This window comes from Sminthopsis crassicaudata, chromosome 4 (assembly GCF_048593235.1).
Source record: "Sminthopsis crassicaudata isolate SCR6 chromosome 4, ASM4859323v1, whole genome shotgun sequence".
Classification (NCBI taxonomy): domain Eukaryota; kingdom Metazoa; phylum Chordata; class Mammalia; order Dasyuromorphia; family Dasyuridae; genus Sminthopsis; species Sminthopsis crassicaudata.
The window spans coordinates 358,557,059-358,579,599 of NC_133620.1; positions in this window are offsets into that span (position 1 = coordinate 358,557,059).

Consider the following 22,541-nt stretch of genomic DNA (forward strand, 5'->3'; position numbering starts at 1 on the left):
CAGGGGAGCTCTATTTGACTCCCTGTACCCTGAACCTGCCACTAGACCTCAATTAAACCTAATTTCATTTAGATACTCCTTATCTAATTCTCATCAAGATGAAGAGGTTTGAAAAACTTATGACAGTTGAGGGTTAAATGGGAGGATAGGTAATGGTCATTGCTTGAACTTTATTCTTATTAATATTGATCCAAAGAGAAAATAATATACACAGTTGTTTCAATATAGAAATCTATCTAGGAAAGTAGGAGGGAAGATTTAAGTAAATTGGGGGATGGGGGACTGACAGAAGAGAGTACAGCTAGGAAAGGTGATAGACAGCAGCAAAATACTGTCAAGGAGGGAAAAGGTGAAAGGAAAGAGAGGACAAACAGAAGGAAAAATAGGATGGAGGGAAATACTGTGAATGTAAATAGGATACACTCTGATAGAATGGAAGTGGATCTCTGAATAGATTAAAAACCAGAATATGTTGTTTATATGAAACACATGAAGCAGAGACCACAGATTAAAGGGAATGGCCTGGAGCAGAATTTAGATTATGCTTAAACTGAAGTTAAAAAGGAAAAAAAAAAAAAAAAAAAAAGCATGGATAACAGTCCTGATCACAAAGCAAAAACAAAAAATAAACTTAATTGAAAGAGATAATGAAGGAAACTACACCATACTAAAAGTTACTATAGATAATGAAGTATTATGAATACTAAATAAATATACTTCAAGTGCTGTGGCATCCAAATTATTAAAGGAGAAGTTAAATAAGTTGCAGGTTCATGACAAAACAAGAGATAGAGATCATTATGAAGTATAAAATGGATTGTTAAATTAAAAGGTATTTACACAAAGAAAATCAATGCGAACAGTATTAGAAGGAAAACAAATTTAAGAAATGATCTTTTTAGCAAGTTTCACTGATAAAGGCCTCATTTTTCAAATATATAGGGAACTGAGTCCAATTTATAAGATTATAAGCCATTTCCCAATTGATAAATGGTCAAAGGATATGAACAGGCAGTATTCAGATGAAGAAATCAAAGCTATCTCTAGGCATATGAAGAAGTGTCCTAAATCACTTTTGATTAGATAAATGCAACTGTGAGGTACTACCATACACCTATCAGATTGGCTAGTAGGACAGAAAAAGAAAATCATAATTACTAGAGAGAATCTGGGAAAGTGGGGACCTCAATGCATTGCTAATGGAGTTGAGAAGTGATTAAATCATTCTGGAGGAATTTAGAACTATGTCCAAAGGGTAACCAAATTGCATATATTCTTTGATCTAGCAATACCACTAGTAGGTGTATATCCCAAAGAGATAATAAAAAAGGGGAAAGGACCTACATAGGGAATTAAAAAAAAAAAAATTATAGCAGTCTTTTTCATGGAGGCAAAGAGTTGGGAATAGAGGATCTGTCCATTAACTGGTTAATAAGCTATGGTATATGAATGTAAAGAAATACTATTGTGCAATAAGTAATTATGAAGAAGCAGATTTAAGGAAAACATGAAAAGACATAAACTGATGAAAAGTGAAATGAAGAAATATCATAAGCAGTATTAGTAACACTGTATAATGATCAATTATGAATGAAGCAGCTCTTCTCATCAACATTATGACCTAAAACAAGTACAAAAGATTCACACAGGAAAATGTGTGAATTGCACATCCAGAGAAAGATATAATGGACTCTGCTGCTTTTTAAATTTTTCAAAATTATTTTTATTTTTAGAAAATATTTATTTTCCCTAGTTATAGGTAAAAACTTTTTTTTTTTTTACTTTTGTTTGTATATTCACTTTTTTTTTTTTTTTTTTTTTTTTTTTTTTTTTTTTTACTTATTTCATTATGAATCATATTGGGAGAAAACATCAGAACAAAAGAGAAGAACCATGAGAGAGAGAGAAAAAAAAAAAAAAAAACATAAGAAAAAGAAAAAAAATGAGCATACCATGTATTGATTTACTTAGTTCTATAATTCTTTCCCTGGATGCAGATGTTGTTTTTCATTCAAAGTTTGTAGGCATTGCCTGGCATGGTTGAACTGCTGAGAAGAACCAAGTTTGTCATAATTGATCATCCCACAATATTACTGTTGCTGTGTACAATGTTTTCCTCATTCTGTTTGTTTCTCTCAGTATCAGTTCATATAAGTTTTCCAGGCCTTTCTAAATTTGGCCTGTTTATCATTTTTAAAGAATGATAATGTTCCATTACTTTCACATATCCTTCTTTATTCAGCCATTACCCAATTGATGAGCATGTACTCATTTTTCAATTTTTTTTATCATTCCAAAAAGAGCTGCTACAAACATTTTTTGCACATGTGGATTCTTTTTCCTCCTTTATAATTTCTTTGGGATACAGATCCAGTAGAGACGCTGCTGGATCAAAAGGTATAAAGTTTTATAGCCCTTTGGGCATAATTTCAAATTGTTCTCTCGAACTAAAGGACTCTGAATACAGATTGAAACATATTTTTTTCACTTACTCTATTCATGTTATCTCCCAATTTTGATCTCTTTTTTTTTCATAATTGTGACTATTATGAAAAATGTTTTACATGATAACACATGTATAACCTGAGAGAGGGAAAAAAAAAAATTGGAACTCAAAATGTTCTAAAATTTAATGTTAAAAATTATCTTGCAAAATTGCAAAAAAAAAATTAAAATACTATTAAAAACAGACATCGCCCTCTAGATATTATTGACCCTCTTTAAGAATTAAGAATGAATAATAAGGATAAATAATAACATGTTTGTTTAGGATGAGGGAAGGATAATGGTACGTGGTAGTATAAACCTGCTTTCTTTATTTATTGATAATTCTTGCTAATTATTTAGTTGTTTGTACTAACTCAAAAAATACAAATGATTTCATTTATCCAAAACTTTAAAACACACACACACACACACACACACACACACACACACACACACACACACTGAACTACCCTTCTCTGGTCATGGCAATGTCTATGTTGTTCTAAAATCTTCAAAATTTTGTTCTTTTTCTCTTTTCTAACTTCTCTATAAGAGGTAAGATTTCAGAAAGAACAATTTACTTTATCTATCTTATCTCTGGATGAGCTTGCTGCTGATAAGGATTAGAAAGGTGTTCTAAGGGAACTGTTTGTAGAAAGTGCTTAATATGCCTTTTATATATAACTACTTAAAAGGAAAGTGAACACCCAACTTAAGCAAATCTAGTTCATAGAATCTGACTGAAGAATATGTAACTAAAGTTTCAGTTCTTAAGTTGAAATTAGTTATAAAGCATTAACTATATGATTTCAGAATGGTATTTGTTGAATAATTTTTACATAATATATACTGGCATATTCAGCAGTGAATAGAAAGTGGTCATAATGATTCACCTTTTCCTCCCTTTCTTAAACATTGTTTAGTTCAAAATCTTGTAAAAAGCAAATATTCTGATGACAGGTTGTAGATGCTGGATAATTGTGTGACTGATACAGTAAAGTTATATCATTCTTGCATGACATTCATTATCTTCCTGCTATCATATAGCATTCTCCTACTGTGATATTAACATATTTTAGCATATTATTGATGGTAGTAGGCATCAAGAACATGCTACTATCAAGTTTACTTTTTCTCCAACATTAGACAGCAAACTTTGGTCTTGAAGAATAATTGTATTTCTACAAAAATGAAAAATTTGTTAAAGCAATTTTACTCATTTGAACTCTACTATCATCAATCAATACACTCCTTGGAACTCATAATGCTTCTGTCCTTTAGCAGTGTGTCATTGAGAGAACAGAAATAGAGATGTAAACCACTATCATTTGCTTTCTCAGTTCTCTTCCTCCTTTTTTTAGATGACAATTGAAAAGCCTGGATGCTCGCTCAGCTTCAACATAAATGTAAATCTGTTCTCCTTTTCAAGTAATCAAGAATAGTTACTAGCTAAGGGTAGGCTTTACAAGAAAGCAAAAGAGAGAACAGCAATGTATTTATCTGTTGACTGAGGAATATCCTTGGAATGGGATAATTCATTAAAAAAGAAAGGCTCCAAAGCAAAAGGTAAAGAAAAAAAAAAAAAAAAAAAAAAAGAAGAAGCATTTGAGATAAATCTGCTTTTATTGCTTTTATTAAACTTGATTGTGATGAGAGAAGCAATATAGTGTATTAGAAAGAATACTGTATCTTGTCAGATTTTCTGACTCTAGGCTCCAGTTATAACAAGCTACAGACATATCATTTAACTTGGATTCTATCTTTCCATTCTGTGCAACTAGTATAACTATTCATCTTTGAATTACTTATCTTATCAGGTTTGAACCTGATAATGTTCCATAAATGTGAGTTATTATTTGTGTCTTAAGATCTACCTCAACATTTTTGTCACAAATGTAAAACCCTATGTAACTTATTCATTCATTAGGAAAAAAAAATAAAATTAGCAACATTTGTAATTATAACAAGGTCATACTATTATCATATTTCAAAATGTTGGTGGATCTGAGATGAATTAATATACATATTAAAATCATTAGCATACCAACTCATTGACACTTTCTCAGAACATTAATTATTGCCACTAAGTTGAGGAAATGCATTGTAAAGCAGACTAAAGTAACAGTTCTTTGTATTTTAGTTGAAATTTACATTTATTTATCATTTTTTACCTAATATATCAAATGATTGCCACACTTATAAGTGCAGTACTTTGAACATATAACTTTTAACAATTATTTCTTTATTGGTGGTACAAATTAGAGAGCAAAAAAACAGTACATGAAAATACAATTAACCAATTGATTAATTTTATTTCTTTTTACTTATCTCTGCACAAAGCTACTGATTTGCATAAGAGATTCTCTCTTGATTAAGACAATTGTAACTGCTACTTATATTTCCAGTTACATTTGAATTTAACATTTCTTGAATTTTTATTAAAAAGAAAGAATTGGATAATATTCATATTTTCTGAAACATCTAACATCAACAAGAAGTGTAAACAAATCCTTAATTTATGCATTTCTAATTATCCTTTCTTGTTGAGCAGTTTAACTGTCCACTTCTGTTTTAGGCCATGTTTTCTCTATTTCTGAGAAATTGTCATAATACTTACTATATATATTACATACTATTTTTTTCTTTTGATCAGAATTTCTATTAATGTCAGTGGAAATTTTATGCATGAAACCAGCATTAAATGTAGTCCCACCAAGCAGAAGATTTATTTACATCCTTTCTCATTTTATAAATTGATGTGTGGTAAATGGAAAGCATAGACAATATGATGCTGCTGAATGTCAAAAATCTGGGCAGAGTCTCATTTTTCATGGGATGAAGGAAATTTTTAGCTCTGTTTTAGAAATTATGTTCATATCAAATAAACTTTATACTTGTCTAGTTATCCCCATTTGAATAATAGATGTACTCTCCACTATTCAAATTTTATGTTATTCTCTTGCAAAGTATATCAGAGATTTCTTGGCTTCCCTATTTTGTTGATATTAGGATTTTTTTTTTAATGAAGCATTTTGACTTTATATTTTCCCATATAAACAGAGCATTAACTAAGATGTAATAATCAGTGCTTTCTTCCTTGTAGAATTTTAGGACATTGATAAGATTAAGAGGTTACTAGTGGATCACATAGGTTGTCCAGGAGTTGTTTCTTTATCTCACCATGTGACCAGAATATCTTAGTTTCTATTCATATATTTCTTTGTGGATATTACTTATTGTAATTCCATTTCATAAATTACTGTTTTTGATGTGTTGGAGATCATTCATCCTTGTTTTTAACTTCTCTACAGTTTTCTGAGTGTTTTTCATTTTCTATTATGTAGACAATATATAGTTTTATGATTCATAATCATAAATTGACATTTGAACAGTAATATTTATCATATCATCATTATCACCATTGTTATATTTACCAAAATTCTGTTTCAAGGAGAAGCTTGAGTTCATCAAAATAACTTTGCAATTTCTCAAATGCAACCTAACCCAATTCCTTGTTGCTGTTGTAAGCTGAAGCATGAACACTACAGAACCCAAGTTCCTCTTTCCATTTGGAAAGAACATCAGAGGGAGACCATGCCTGTAAAAGTTGAAAGTAGGTGTAGAAATAATCACATGAGACAGACAGCCCAGTGCTTTAAAAGCTCAATTTGGGGAAAACTGGAAGTGGTTTTTATAATTTCCTAACAAAGGGAAGTAGGAAATGGGAAAGGGGGATGAGAAATGGACTGATATGGAGATAGAAAGGGTATGTTGTAGATGGATGGATCCAGGCACAAGGGGCGAAAAGGTCTAGGAAGAGGGGTATTGTGTTTTTGGTACATTAAAAAGTAAATTAGACAAGCAGAAGAACAACAAGAGTCAGAGATTAGCTAATACCTCAGGTGATGTTCAAATTTGTTTTGAGCTAAGCTAGTTTTAGAATCAATGATTCTATAAATCTAGCTGGGTTTACTCTTGGCCACTGCAGAGAGTTGATGGTTCGATAAGACATTCTGTACCCTGATTAGTCAAGTTAGTCCCATAGTGTTCCCCTTGGATAATTGGGGAGCTCAAGCAAATCAAATAGTTAGCATATTCATTCTCATACTGTCTTTGATACTGGCTGGCATATGGGCCCATTTACATGTTTTCCTGAGTGCTGCCTTCTTGAGTCTTACTAACTTAATTATACAGCATGTGAATTTAAGTAGTTGAATGAAATATCTGAATTGTACACAAGGTGGTGATGCATTTGATTCACTATTTCAGGTCCTGTCAATTTCTAATGGCACCTATAAAACATATCACTTTTCTAGATGGTAGCAATATTTCCATTGTTCCCCAGAGGGTTTTTAACCTGTAAATGCCTGGGGAACTTTGTCACCATCAAGACAAGGAGTGTTGCAAAAGTAGCTTGTTGAATTATTCCCTTGCTGACTCAGTTCCAGTTTAATATAGGAGAAGAAATTCAATGTTGTTCAAAATTTCAAAAGATGAAATCTATCTTCTCTTACCTCAGGACTCAGACTCATATCTTATAGACATAACACTCTTCATTTACTTTCCAATGTATACATAACATCACTTAGGCTTTAGCAACATGGGAATAAATATAAAAGAAATTTACCAACTTATTTTTTTTTCTTTTTCTTGTCCCCTAATTCACCAATTTTTTTTTGAAGAGGAAATTCCCTTCATTCACGATACATATAACTTATAGAAAAAATGGAAGAGAATATTTATTCTCTTCTTCAGTATTATGACTGAAATAATAAAGTTGAGAAAACAGAAGAATTTCCACTAGGCAGGTCAGGATCATTGACAGAAAACAAACAAACAAAAACTTCCTAACATTTACCTGATAAATGAGGTTAATAATAAGTGGCAGGAATGGTCACTCTGGATTTTTTCTTCACACAATTCCCTGGTTCCTTCTCTGATCATGGAATGCAAATTATTTTTTCAAGCTCTGCTTCTGTGCTTCTTTCTCAAGAAAAAAATCCAAATTACCAGGGCAAGTGAAAGATGATGAAAAGGAAAAAGAGGGAATATAAAGCTGGTGTAGATTTTGAAATCAAAACTAATCTAGTCACTGAGTGTGTATATCTTCCAAAAGGAGTAAATTACAGAATCATGACAATGAGATTGACACTTGCAGGAAAACATCACACCATTATCATCACTGCCTATTCTACTACCCTGTCAAATCATGATTTGGGCAAAGAAAAAAAAATTACAAAGACCTGGAGACTCTTATTATCAATATGCCAAGAGAGAACAAGTTTATAATTCTGGGAATCTCTAATTCTACAATAGGCTCAGATTACCAGACATAAAAGAGCCTTTGGGAAGAATGGAGTTAGAAATAGAAATAGCAATGGTCACTTATGACTGAAGACTTGTGCATCTCATAATCTTCTCATTATCAACACTGTCTTTTCATTACCTAAGTAAAAAAAAAAAAAAAACAACCTCATGGATACATCCTTGCAGAAAATTAGTATTTAATAGATTATGTAATTTTAAAAAATATTTTAATGAATTATTATTTATTATTTCATCCATCTGGACGCTCCATTAGTTGATGCAAATTTTATTTTATTTTTATTTTTTTATTTATAATTTTTTTTCACAGTATATATGCATGGGTAATTTTTTTTATAATATTATCCCTTGTATTCATTTTTCCAAATTATTCCCTCCCTCCCTCTACTCCCTCCCCCCCGATGACAGGCAATCCCATACATTTTACATATGTTACAATATAACCTAGATACAATATATGTGTGTAAATACCATTTTCTTGTTGCACATTAAGTATTAGATTCCGAAGGTATAAGTAACCTGGGTAGATAGACAGTAGTACTAACAATTTACATTCACTTCCCAGTGTTCCTTCTCTGGGTGTAGTTGTTTCTGTCCATCATTGATCAACTGGAAGTGAGTTGGATCGTCTTTATGTTAAAGATATCCACTTCCATCAGAATACAATAGATTATGTAATTTAATATGACTAATATATAACTCTATTTAATACAATTGTACACATATAACCCATATCAGATTGCTTGCAGTCTTGGGAAAGGGGATGGAGAAGAAGAGAAGGAGAAAAAATGGAAATCAAAATCTTAGAAAGATAAATGTTGAAAACTATCTTTAAATGAAATAAAATATTAAAAAAACACGTGATTTTAAGGAGAAGAAAGAGACAGGATGTGAGAGTGATGAAGGCTATGCATGATGCAGGAGTGCTGGATTGATCATAGACTTATCCTTTAAAAGCTAAAGATTTACATTCAACAAATGGCATCCCAAGGCAAAAGGACTACTCCAAGAATTAATGTCAACAGATTAGAGCACTTCTCTGAGCAGGAACAATTTGTTGCTAACTTGGAGGGAAAGCTGAGCCAACACAGAGGTGGCAACAGTGGAGCTGAAAAGGAGCATCCAGTTTTTAGAGATTTAGTGTACCACACTGCTTTTGCTTATCTGAACCAGAACAATTAAAAGCATCAAGACTACTTTGATAAAAATGATGATGAAATTCAGAAGATGCTAAATGAAAAATGAAAACTTCACCTAATGTACAAGCAGAATAGTTCATCCATCTCTAAGAAGGATGCATTTAATTCCATCAAAAGTAAAGTACAACTGAAGCTTAAAGAAATGAAGGATGCTGATAGTAACAATCCAAATTACTTTTATGATGCACTAAAGGTTATTTATGGGCCAAAGACTTATGATGTATCTCAACTATTCAGTGCTGATGAAGCTGTATTGATTAATAAGACAATGATCCTAGAGAGATGGGTTGAATACTTCCATGGTGTTTTCAGCAGACCATCATCAATCAATGCTGAAGCCATAGACCATCTACCTCAAGTTCTAATCAATCCCTTCCTAGATGAATTTCCAACTGATGAAGAGATTTTGAATACCATTAAGCTTCTTTCATGTAGCAAAGCACAAGATGCTGATTGTATTTCAATTAAGGTTTTCAAGGTGGTGAGGAGGGGCATTGCTCATACTAAAGCTGACTGAAATTTTCAGGGTTAAATGGCAAGAGGAGGTTATGCCCCAGTAGTTCAAGGATGCCTCCACTGTCCATCTCTATAAAGGTAAAAGGAATACCTATAACAATCACAGGAGAGTCTTTTTATCAATTATTGCTGGCAAGATTCTTGTCAGATTCCTCCTTAATTGATCCTTCATCTGGAAGATGGTCATTTATCTGAGAATCAATGTGACTTCAGAAGAGGCCAAAGAATATTGATTTAGTATTTGTTGCCTGACAAATGCAGGAGAAATTCCAGAAGCAGTACAGAGGTCTGTATACAATATTTGTAGATTTTTTCAAGGCCTTTGATACTGTCCATTGCATGGATTTATGGAAAATTATGTCAAAATTTGGTTGTCCAGAAAAGTTCATCAGCACTGTATGTCATTTTCATAATGGCATGCTTGTTTGGGTTCCAGATAATGGACAATGCTGTTGAACATTTTCAGGCACTAAGGGAGTAAAACAAAGCTGTGCTTGCTCCCATTTTCTTAACATGATCTTTTCAACTTTTTTTGTCAAATGCCTTTAATGGAGATGAGCAAGGCATCAAGGTCAGCTACTACATTGATGGTAAGTTCTTCAACTTGAAAAGAGTACAAGTCAAAATTGAAATAGAAGGAGTGCTGGTATATGTTCTTTTTTGTTTGGAGATAATTGTGCACTCAGTGCAGTCTCTGAAGCTGAGATTCAAAAAAAAAATACAGATGAATTTTCTGCTGCTTGCAATACTTTTAGCCTAACAATTAACATCAAGAAAAGAGAGGTATTCCATCAACCAGTACCATGTCATCCATATGTGGAAACATTGATTACAGCAAATGGAGATGTTTTGAATGCTGTGGATAAGTTCACTTACTTTGGCAGCATACTTTTCAAGGACATCCACATTGATACACACACTTTTCCAGAGCTAGCTAAGTGTTTGGGTGACACCTAAGGAAACTGTGCCAGGAAACTGAGTCACTTCCATTTCAATTGTCTTACAAGGATTCTGAAGATTACTTGGGAGAATAAAACATCAGGTACTGAGATTTTTTCTTGAACTAAAATACCAAGCATTGAAACTCAATTGCAGAGATTGCAGCTCCATTGGGCTAGCCACATTGTTTAAATGCTAAAATGTATGCTTGCAAAATGACTCTTTTACAAAGTATTCACACAGGACAAGCTATTATTTGGTCATCAGAAAAAGCAATAGAAGGACACTTTTTATTTATTTATTTATTTATTTATTTTCTGAGGCAGTTGGGGTCCAAGGTCACACAGCTAGAGAGTATTATGTGTTTTGAGACCAGATTTGAGCTCAGGTCCTCCTGACTTCAGGGCTGGTGCTCCATCCACTGTGCCACTTAGCTGCTCCCTACAAGGACATTTTTTTTTTTTCCCTGAGGCTGGGGTTAAGTGACTTGCCCAGGGTCACACAGCTAGGAAGTGTTAAATGTCTGAGACCAGATTTTTGAACTTGGGTCCTCCTGAATTCAAGGCTGGTGCTCTATCCACTGCGCCACCTAGCTGCCCCACAAGGACATTCTTAAGGTCTCTATTAAGAACTTTAGAATTGGCTGCATGACATAAGAGACACAGCATGACATGTTCTCATAAAGAGAAGGTGGCGTGTTTTATGAGTAGTGGACAATGGACAAGGGACAATGCTCTTGCATATTTTAAGGCACTAAATTACCTCAAAAGAAAGCAAGATGCACAAAAAGAATCCACCTCAAATATTCATATGAACTATTTGTTCCTGATCTGTGGCAGAGTATTCTGAGCTTATTTTGGTGTGAAGAGCCACAATCGGATACACTATAATTTGACTCTAACATAATGATATCATTTTACTCCTTTTTGAGAACAAAGCGTAACAACAGGCCAACCAGCCAAGTCATATTTTAGACTAGGGCAGACTTCCTATAAATGCAAGTTTATGATCTAGATAGAATGAATTAAAGCAAACAATTTGTGTGTGTGTGTGTGTGTGTGTGTGTGTGTGTGTGTGTGTGTGCGCGCACGCATATACACACACATAATATAAACAAATAGGAAGAAAATACAAATATAGCTTTCTGAATCTCAACACAGAGTGCATATTGTTCCATTAACTACCACAGACATATGTTATAAACACTTCCTGAAGGACTACCATTCCATAGCTGAATTTATAAGATTCACTCCTGCCCCTGTCCCAATGTGACTCAACAAAACAGAATTAGCCTAGTTCATTTGGTCTATCCCCTTTCTTGTTTTTTTGATGAAGGACTATGTATGCATTTTAAATAATTAAATGATATAATTCCCAAATCTCAGGCAGAATGAACAAGGTATTAGACAGTTGGCACTTGGGTTCAGAAGAGGATGGTGAGACTATAGTAAATCAGAGAGGGGTGTATTTTTGGACAAATGACTCTTTGGAGTATGTCCTGAATCACTGAACTATTTATTTTACTTACACAATACCACAGGATTGTTGAACCATAGAATATCACAGCTGGTAGGGATTTTAAAGCTTATCTATTCCAACCTACTCATTCTATCAAGAAGGTAAGTAAGGGTCAGACAGATGAAGTGAACTGCTGAGGTTGTCACAGCTATTAAAGCTGCTGCTTATACACACGTGTGCTGACTCTATTTCTGGGGCTTATTTCCAAAACACCACAGATGTCTCTACATGTAAAGGCTTGTCCAAGAGTCTGCATTCCAACTTCAAATTCTCTTGCTGATTACTAGGAAATCATAATAGTAGTTGTGAAATCCTGTTTCTGAAAAATAGAGGAATGACCTATCATGCTCCTTCCTTCCTTCCTTCCTTCCTTCCTTCCTTCCTTCCTTCCTTCCTTCCTTCCTTCCTTCCTTCCTTCCTTCCTTCCTTCCTTCCTTCCTTCCTTCCTTCCTTCCTTCCTTCCTTCCTCCTTTTATCCCTTCACCCTTTCCTTTCTCCTTTGTTTTTTTTTTTTTTCTCCCCCTTCCTTTTTTCTTGAATAGTTCTTACTTTAATGAATATGGGGACATAATTTGAAGGAAGAGAGGCAACAGAAGGAAAGTGATAAGACAATGGGTTAATCTAAGTATTTCATTCTTTTAACACAGAAGCTGGCAAGTCTTGTGTCCTGATCCTTGTTCCACAATATTTGTATTATTTCTGGCTGCTTATAATATTTTCTCCTTAAAATTGGACCCCAGAATTTGGCCACAATGTTCTTTTGTTGTTGTTGTTGTTTTGTTTCCTTAATTTAATTTTTTTTTAAATAATAATAACTTTTTATATTTTAAAAATAGATGCAAAGACAGTTTTCAGCATTCACTCCTACAAAATCCTGTGTTCCAAATTTTTCTCTTTCATCCTTCTTTCCCCTTCCCCTAGACATCAAGTAATCCAATATAAACTTGTGCAATTCTTCTAACATATTTTGCATTTATCATGCTGCACAAGAAAAATCATATGAAAAGAGGAAAAAGTGAGAAAGAAAAAAAAAACAAGCAAGCTAACAATAACAACTACAACAAGAGGTGAAAAATACTATATTGTGATTCACATTCAGTCCCCATAGTATTTTCTTTGCATGCAGATGGCTCTCTCCATCCCAAGTATATTGGGATTGTCTTGAATCACCTCGTTGTTCAAAAGAACCAAATCCATCATAGTTGATTATCACATGTTGCTATGTACAGTATTCTCTTGGTTATGATCTTTTCACTTAGCATCAGTTCGTGTAAGTCTCTCCAGGCCTCTCTGAAACCAGATTGATGATCATTTCTTACAGAATAATGGTATTCTGTTACAGTCATATACCATATCTTATTCAGCCATTCCTCAACTGATGGGTATCCACTCAATTTCTAGTTTCTTGCCACTGCAAAAAGGGCTGCTACAAACCTTTTTTCACTTATGGATCTTTTCCCCTTTTTCATGATATCTTTGGAATACAGACCTATTAGAGGCATTACTAGATTAAAGGATATGCAATTTTATAACCCTTGGGACATAGTACCAAATTGCTCTCCAGAATGGTTGATTCAATTCACAACTTCAATAAGGATCCTAGTTCTTCAACATCCCCTCAACTCTTTAGAATTATCTTTTCCTGTTATCTTAGTCAATCTGAGAGGTGTGAGATAGTACCTCAGAGTTGTCTTCATTTGCATTTCTCTGATGAATACTGATTTAGAACCTTGTTTCTTATAACTAGAAATTGGCAATAATGTTCTTAGGAATTTTTAGGTTGAGAGCTGTCTCAGAAGGTAATGCACTCTTATCTATTTTTTTAAACCCTTCTATGAATTTGTGCTGGCTTACATACAATTAACATTTTTCATTGGGAGGCTTTGCCGAATGTTGTTTCACATTGTTGCTTCTTCTGAGTTTGATCTTTCCTACCATCACAGGAGCTTTTTACAGTCAAACTTTGTTTTTATTGTTGTTTGCTAATTTTTCCACCTATTTCTTGGCTTTGAATTTGGGATAGTGAGGCACTTTATCAAACCAGGGTTTTTTTTTTTTTTTTTTTTTTTTTTGTTTTTGTTTTTGTTTTTTTTCCAGAGCTAATTCTGGAGGTTGGCAAGTTCTTGATGCTTCTAAGGTGGTTTGATCCAATAAGAGGTGAAGTGATCACTGCTAGGAATCTGCACCCTGCAGACATAAACACTAGTTCTCTTCTTGGCTCTAAAGCTATAATTAGTCCTTCAGCCACAAATGTTCCTTTTGACCCTAGAATTGTGACCAGATTGTCTGTTGTCCTGCAGCTGCATATGTTAGCTCTTCTCTTTTCCTTGGAATTGACCCCTGTCCCTGTTCCCTTGTGACTCACCACAATTCCAATGACCTGGAATTGCAGCCCAGAACAGTGTACAGGCAATAGAGTTGTCCATCAGTTCTACATGCATCTCTCATCTCTTTCTAACCATTTGTCCAATTGCCTTACCAAGCTGCTGCTGCCCTGTCACAGCTGCCTCCAAGGCTGCTACATGTGCTTCAATCAGACACTGATATTGCTCAAAGATCTCTATTGTTGACTTCCTAAGTTTCCTTAAGTTGGAAAATGTCTCTTTCTGATCTTTTGTTAACTATGTGACTTTAAAATTTGATTTAAGGAGTTATTTTAAAGTTTCTTGAAGAGGAATATTGGAAGATTCCCCTGATTGCTACCTATACTTTTCCATCTTGGTTTCTCCATTATAACACCTTCATTTTAAAAGGAAACAATACCATGACCCTGATAAAGCAAATTGACTTATTTGATGTATCATAAATAGTTGTAGCAAAGCTTGAATTTCAGTGGTTGTCTGACTCAAAATACTGTACTGTTTTTACTCTATGTTGCATGAACCATCAGATCTGGATATGGCTATAGAAGATGGCCCAAGGGATTCTGACAATCACTGGGGAAGCATATACAAATAATACAATATATGCTATTATGCACACATGTTTCTTGATCACCTGTAAACAATTGATATTTTTCAGTCATTTTTCAATCATGTCTGACTCTTCATGACCCTATTTGGGGTTTTTTCTATTGGAGTGATTTGTCATTCCCTTCTCCAGTTCATTTTACAGATGAAGAACTGAAGCAAATTGGGTTAAGTGATTTGCCCAGGGTTACATAGCTGTTATGTGTCTAGGGCTGAATTTGAACACAGGAAGATGAATCTCCTTGACTCCAGGCCTGCTACTCTATCCACTATACCATCTAGCTGGCCTTGTAGCAATAAGCAAAAACTTGGAATAAGGAGAGTCTGGGTGTGGAGTAAGATGCGGCTGCTAGTGAAAGGAAACATTCCATCTCTATTTTCTAATTTTAACTAATTCACTCTGCTTATATCTACTTCTCAGAAGGAATATAAATGCTGCTAATGCTTTTTAAATTGTGTGCACTCTGGGGCTCTGAAGCTAGAACTAGCTTTATACATGGTCTTAGCTAGAAATTTTTTTGGAAATGATCTATTCTGGAATCACACCTTGAATGGCCAAAGCAGAATATTGTCCCAGAGATCAAACAATTTTAAAGGGCACTAGCAACTTTTATATTCCTTCTAAGAAAGTGGACATGACCAAAGAATGAATAAGTTAAAAATAAGAAAATACCAAATACTATGTTTTCTTTCACTGGAAGCCATATTTTAGATGAGTTTCTCCCTCGTCCAACCTCTCCCTATTCCATGGTAGCTCCCTCAACAACATTTGGGTGGACTTAAGGTTTTGGTTATAGGAGTCATTGTGCTGAGATCTTTCTACTATTTACTCCTCACTGAGTGATGCACTAAAAAGTCTCTTTTCCCTCCTGTCTCACCTTTAGGAGAAAATCTTGAGGTTCTGAAGTGTTACTCCAAATTCTCACTATCTCTAATGAATAAATTATCTATCTATGTATCTATGTATCTATCTCCATAAATATATGTGTATATATTTGCTTGCTTGTTTGAAGTGAGGTGCTTGAAGTATTGTGTTGATTGTTGTTTTGATCTTGTCCAGTCTTGCCACATATTCTTTCAACCAGGAAGTAGTCTCTTAAATATAAACTGACTCATCCAAGATAAAGCTATTGCATATATTATTTTCTGAGAAAACCCAATATATTTTCAAAATTATAGATTAAGAGAGAGAGATAGACAAGTAGATAGACACACAGACACAGAGACAAAGATAGAGACACAGAGAGACACAGAAACAGAGAGACAGAAAGGAAGAGAAACAATGAGAGAGACAGAGAAAAACACATAAACATGGAGGGAGGGAGGGAGAGAGAGAGAGAGAGAGAGAGAGAGAGAGAGAGAGAGAGAGAGAGAGAGAGAGAGAGAAACTATGAGATAGGAGGAAAAATAACACAAAACTATAAGCCTGTTACAATTTATGCTGGAATTATGACTATGATAACCTCCAGCTCATCCTGGTCCTGAATAAGTATCTATCAGGGAGATTTTATTATCCTACAAACTGTATACATAAGTGTCCAGGGAATGAGACCTGAGGGAGTGATTGGAAAAGGTTGGGTTTGTAAAATGAAGGCTTCTTACAAGAATTTAGAGCTGTACTAGAAATTAGCTTCTTGTTCTTTCTTAAATTATACAGTATTATCTATGCCAAACATCAGTACAGTACAATGGAAAGAGGAAAGAGGAGTGGATTTAGAGTCAAAGGAACTTAATTCAGATCACCCATCTGCCTCTTACCATCTCTATGACTTTGGATGAATTACCTAATTCCATTTGGGCACTATATTATTGAAGAATTCCTTGGACAGTATTTTTGCCTACTGCTTATCAATATCTACTTGAATATCTTCTAAAACTGAAAATTTACTACATGCCAGGTTAGTTTATTTTACTTTGGAAGCAGCATGATACTACTTCAGTTCAGATCTTCTCTTTCATATTTCCTGTGTGATCAGGGGTAAATCACGTAATTTCTCTAGTCTTCAGTTTCCTTATCTATAAAATAAGGATATTCAGTTAAATGACCTTTAGGGTTCCTTCTAACTTTAAATCCATTATTTAATGATCCAATACCAAAGCACATATCCAAATCACTTATTCTGTTCATTTTATAGTCAGACTGATTGATGCTTTTCAATATCCTGGTTTCTAATGCTTACTCTCCATTTTCTCAGGCCCTGTAATATCATAGAATGAGTACCACATTTGTAATCTAATAAGCTCTTGGGTTTAAATCCTGAATCTTCTATTTACCAATGTGTGATATTAGCTAAGTCAGTTCAATGCTTTAAAGACTTGTTTTTTCTCATCTATAAAATGAGTGGGTTAAGCTAAATAACCTCCAAAGTACCTTCTAGATCTAAAGATGATTTTAAAATTATACTTATTTATCTCTCTGTGCATTGCATGCCTCAGTATAATGTCAGTCCCTGGAAAGTAGAGGCTATTTTAAATTATTTGTCTCTATATCATCAATGTACTATGGTATCTTTCACATAGTAGGCACTCAATAAATATTTGCTGAACTGAATTAAATAGTTTCCCCAAAACAATGAAGTATTTTCTTATATATTCAGGGTTACCCAGCCAGTATATATAAGGGCTGATCTAGGTAGCAAGTAATATTCTTCCCACCTCTCAAATTAAGTATTGTCAGAGGTAGCATTTGGACCCTGATTTTTTTTTTACTCCAAGGGCATCTCTTCAACTCCATCCTCCATGCTGTCTTTGATGAAAACCAACATATACACAGTAGTTTGAAATTTAAAGTACTTTACATTTATTATCATATATAATTGCAATATTCCTATGAGATAAGTACTTCATAAATAATGGAGTTTTATAGTTGAAAAAAATAGATGTATAAAGAGGTTAAATGATTTGTCCATGATCATACAGTTAATGAATATCAAAGACAGGATTTGAATCCATGACTCCTGGTTTTATAGTAAGCTGTATTCATCATGCTACATGAATTTGTGCTTCTTTCCCTTTATTTAAACTTATTTTTGTCATACTTATTGCATGATCAAAATTCATATGGAATCCAAAGAAGTTTATTGACTATTTAAGGTACTCTACTTGTTTATATAGCATTTCTACAACTTAAGCCCCCCTTCCCCTGCATGTCCCCCTTGCCACAAAGTACTATCCATGACTCTGGGTCCATTTCTGTCAAAGGACTTTACCATTGGTATTCACTTCATCATTAGCCTTTTCTCTGTCTTCACCTCTCTCCCTCTGTCTCTGCCCCTCTTCTCCCCTCCCTCTCTGACTCCCTCTTGTTGTTGTTGTTATTGTTGTCCTCCTCCTCCTCCTCCTTCTTCTTCTTCTTCTTCTTCTTCTTCTTCTTCTTCTTCTTCTTCTTCTTCTTCTTCTTCTTCTTCTTCTTCTTCTTCTTCTTCTCCTTCTTCTTCTTCTTCTCCTTCTCGTTCTCCTTGTTCTCCTTCTTCTTCTTCTTCTTCTTCTTCTTCTTCTTCTTCTTCTTCTTCTTCTTCTTCTTCTTCTTCTTCTTCTTCTTCTTCTTCTTCTTCTTCTTCTTCTTCTTCTTCTTCTTCTTCTTCGTCGTCTCTCTGCCTCTGTCACCACTCCTCCCCTTCTCTTTGTCTCTATCTTACTCTGTGTTTATCTTTTTCTGTCTCTATCTTTCTCTCTCTGTGTCTCTTTCTGTCTCTCTGTTTTTCTCTATCTTTCTTCCTCCTTGTCCCCAAAATAGTATGAGACTGTTTACTGGGAGATGAGATTCATTATAGAAATAAACATATCTGTGAGTACTTTGTAGCACTTAAACTTCAAATGATTTTCAAGTAATTTTGCTGTCAGCATTGCAGTAACAAGTTAGCTAAATAAATGTACTGCATTTTAACAGTTTCCTCTGCCAATGGTTGATATTTAGCAAAGTTCTGTGATTCCAAGGTGAGCTAGTTATTAGAGGTCTTTGTATGAGTTAGTTGAAATTTTATACAGACACAAGTAAGCATGATATATACATGATGTGTATATGTGTATGATGTACGTATGTGTGTATCCAGGAAGCATAAAGAAAGGGTAAGAAACTGTTCTTTGACACAGCTGGTACTGTTCTCACCTAGAATTCTGTCCTTGTTTCTTTTATTTCTGTGGTCAGGTAGACAACCTACGGCTCAGACTCACTTTGCTTTTAATGCAATTTTAAAGGGTATTTGAATTATGAATACTTTTAAAGGCTCATTTTTGACTTATATATGTTGGGAGAAGCCCAATGGGCAGAAAATATTAAAAGTAAACACAGAAGATGGCAAATAAACCTGTACAAATGGGAAAAAAACCCTATAAACCTCAGGGGAAATATATTCAAATGGGATCCTTTTCCAACCTGCCTATAGCTTGCTAAATTACCTTCCCACTGAGATATGCCAGGAGACCTTTGCCAGCTGAATACAGAAGCATGTACAATTATAGGATAGTTAGAAAGTTTAGCAGCATATGTCATTTATACAGTAGGTGCTTTATATAACTTTACACCAGGGGTGGAAGCAGCTAGAGAGGATGCTGAGAGGTCTTGCTAAAACTGGGAAAGTGGGTACAGAATAGAAATTATGAATGGAGGAGAGGTTAAAGAATGAGAAACTTTAACTTCCCCTCAGGATTCAGACCTCAATTCAGATAGTAGGAAAATACTGACATTGCTATGTGAATGGATACTAAATAATAGCTCAGTACTTTGTGCTACAGAATGGAGAAATATAGGCGTCTATAGGAAATTTGTCTATGTCTAACCCCACCCCTCTATTTTATCTACCAGGAGTAGTCTTCTGAATTCCTATACCAAGATTCACTTTTGATATAAATCATAAAATGATTAAAAATAAGCAATAATGGGGCGGAGCCAAGATGGCGGAGAAGAAACACACGACTCAGTGAACGTCCTCACTCCCTCACAACCAATTAGATAAATTAAGTCTCAAAATTAGCTCAGGACTGATAGATACCACAAGGACTGGAAGCACGACTTACCAGCTGAAGAGAATCTGGAGTTTCAACAGGAAAGGTCAGTTCTCAGGGGAGGAATAAGAAAGACCAGCACAGACGGTGGGGTAGGGGCACACTGCGCCCATTGCGCTGGGAGGGGCTCTGGGATCAGAGAAGCCACTGAGGTAAAGGAATCTGGCACAGGCTGTTAGCTCTTCTCTGCTAATTATTTAGCAATTCAGAGGAGAAAGCCAAAATATTTTAAAACTCAGATTAGATTCCGTCCCCCCCACCCTGGGGGTGACTCAGCAGAGAATCGGCACCAGGGGGTGTGGCCTCAGCTCCCTCCTGAGAATAGTTAAGAGACTGACAAGTGGGTGGATAGGGCCCAAGGCAACACACACTGCCTAGCTTAGCTGGAGGGAGTGGAACTCAGCTCCAGGAAGTCCCAGAGAAGCGGAACCTTTGAACTAGGGACCGCGGTTTCTGGCAGACACTTCCAGTTTGAGCGCAGGGGCTTCTCACGTCACCTGCTGCAGACATCCACTCCCCACCCGGACACATAGACTGGGCTTCCTGCAGTCTTCACTATTCTACGCCCTTGAAGCACAGTAGTGCTAATCACCTCTGAGGCACTTCCAGGGAGGGGGTGGGGAACTCTCTCCCAGAGCTCTCTCTTAGCTCAGGCTCAGGAGCCGCTGCATCCATCCGGTCTGGGAGGAAGCTGGTAAAGAAGTAAATAATTTCCTACCCCAGGGACAGACCCCAAAAGATTTTTTTAAGTATGAGCAAAAAAGCTAGAAAAACTATAGATTCCTTCTATACAGAGAAAGAGCGGGTATCCAACCCCAAGGAAGTTAACAGCAGAGAATCAACAGACAACAACCTAAAGGGGAACGATTCCTGCCCCCCATCACATAACTCTCTCCTAGAAGAAGCTCTTAAGAAATTGAGGGAGATCGAAGAAAAATGGGGAAAGGAAAGAGAAGTTATGATAGAAAATAACAATGTCCTGAAATTGGAGTTGGAAAAAATAAAGAATTCACAGGAGATGCAGGGAAACAAAATTAGTGAATTAGAAAAGGTTAAAAAAACACAGGAAAGTAGGATTTCTGAATTGGAAAAGATAAAAAAGTCTCAAGAAAATAGAATTTCTGAATTGGAAAAAGAAAATAATTCTCAAAAAAAAAAAATTAGGGAAATGGAAAAAAATTCAATAGAGCAAAATAACTCATTTAAAAACGAAATTGGGCATTTACAAAAAGAACTAAAAACTGTGAAAGAAGAAAATAACTCCTTAAAAGTCAGGATGGAACAAATAGAAATGAATGATTCACAGAGAACCCAAGAATCAGTCAAACAAAACAAAAAAAATGAGAAGCTGGAGAACAACGTCAAATACTTACTGGGAAAATCTATAGACCTGGAAAATAGATCTAGGAGAGATAATCTGCGGATTATTGGACTTCCAGAAAACTATGACCAAAAAAAGAGCCTAGATTCTATTTTACAGGAAATTATCAAAGAGAACTGTCCAGAGATAATAGAAACAGAAGGGAAAGTAGATGTGGAAAGAATTCATCGAACTCCTTCTGAAATAGACCCTAAAAAAAGAACACCACGGAATATTGTGGCTAAGCTGCAGAATTACCACACAAAGGAGAAAATCCTGCAAGCAGCTAGAAAAAAACAATTTAAATACCAAGGTGCCACAATAAGGGTCACCCAAGATCTGGCTGCCTCCACATTAAAAGATAGAAGGGCCTGGAACCTGATATTCCGTAAGGCAAAAGATCAAGGACTGCAACCAAGAATGAACTACCCAGCTAAGTTTAGCATCTTTTTCCACGGAAGAAGATGGTCATTCAATGAAACAGAGGAATTCTATATGTTTCTAAGAAAAAAACCAGACTTAAACAAAAAATTTGATCTACATCCACAAGACTGAAGAGAAACAGAAAAAGGTACACTGAACCCTTGAGAACTGTAACTCTGTTGTGGGTATATAAAAAATACTCAAGGATAATTTGATTTTACTGATATAAAAGAAAAAAAGGGGGGTGTAGTAAAGGGAAGGAGGTCGGTTCAGAAAAAGGGGAAGGAGTGATAAAAAGAGGGAAACTACATCCCAGGAAGAGACATAGAAAATACACCATATCTGAGGGAACTTAGTGAGGGGGAGAATCATTGTGTGAATCTTACTCTCATCAGAAGAGGCTCAAAGAGTAAATAATTAACATATTTATTTTTCAGAGAATTTTCTCTCACCTCATTAAAAGGGGGGAGAGGAAAAGGGAAAAGGAAAAGGAGAATAAGTGAAGGGACTTGGAGGGAGGGGGGAGGGATCCTAAAAAAAAAAAAAAAAAAAGAGGGAGGGTTGCGCGTCACAAGGGGGGTCTGTAAATTAAATATCGGGGAGGGGGATCAGGGGGGTCAAGGGAAAAAAGCATAATCTGGGGATAATACGATGGCAGGAAATACAGAATTAGTAATTTTAACTGTAAATGTAAATGGGATGAACGATCCCATCAAACGGAGACGGATAGTAGATTGGATCAAAAAGCAGAACCCTACAATATGTTGCCTACAGGAAACACACTTAAAGCAGGGAGATACA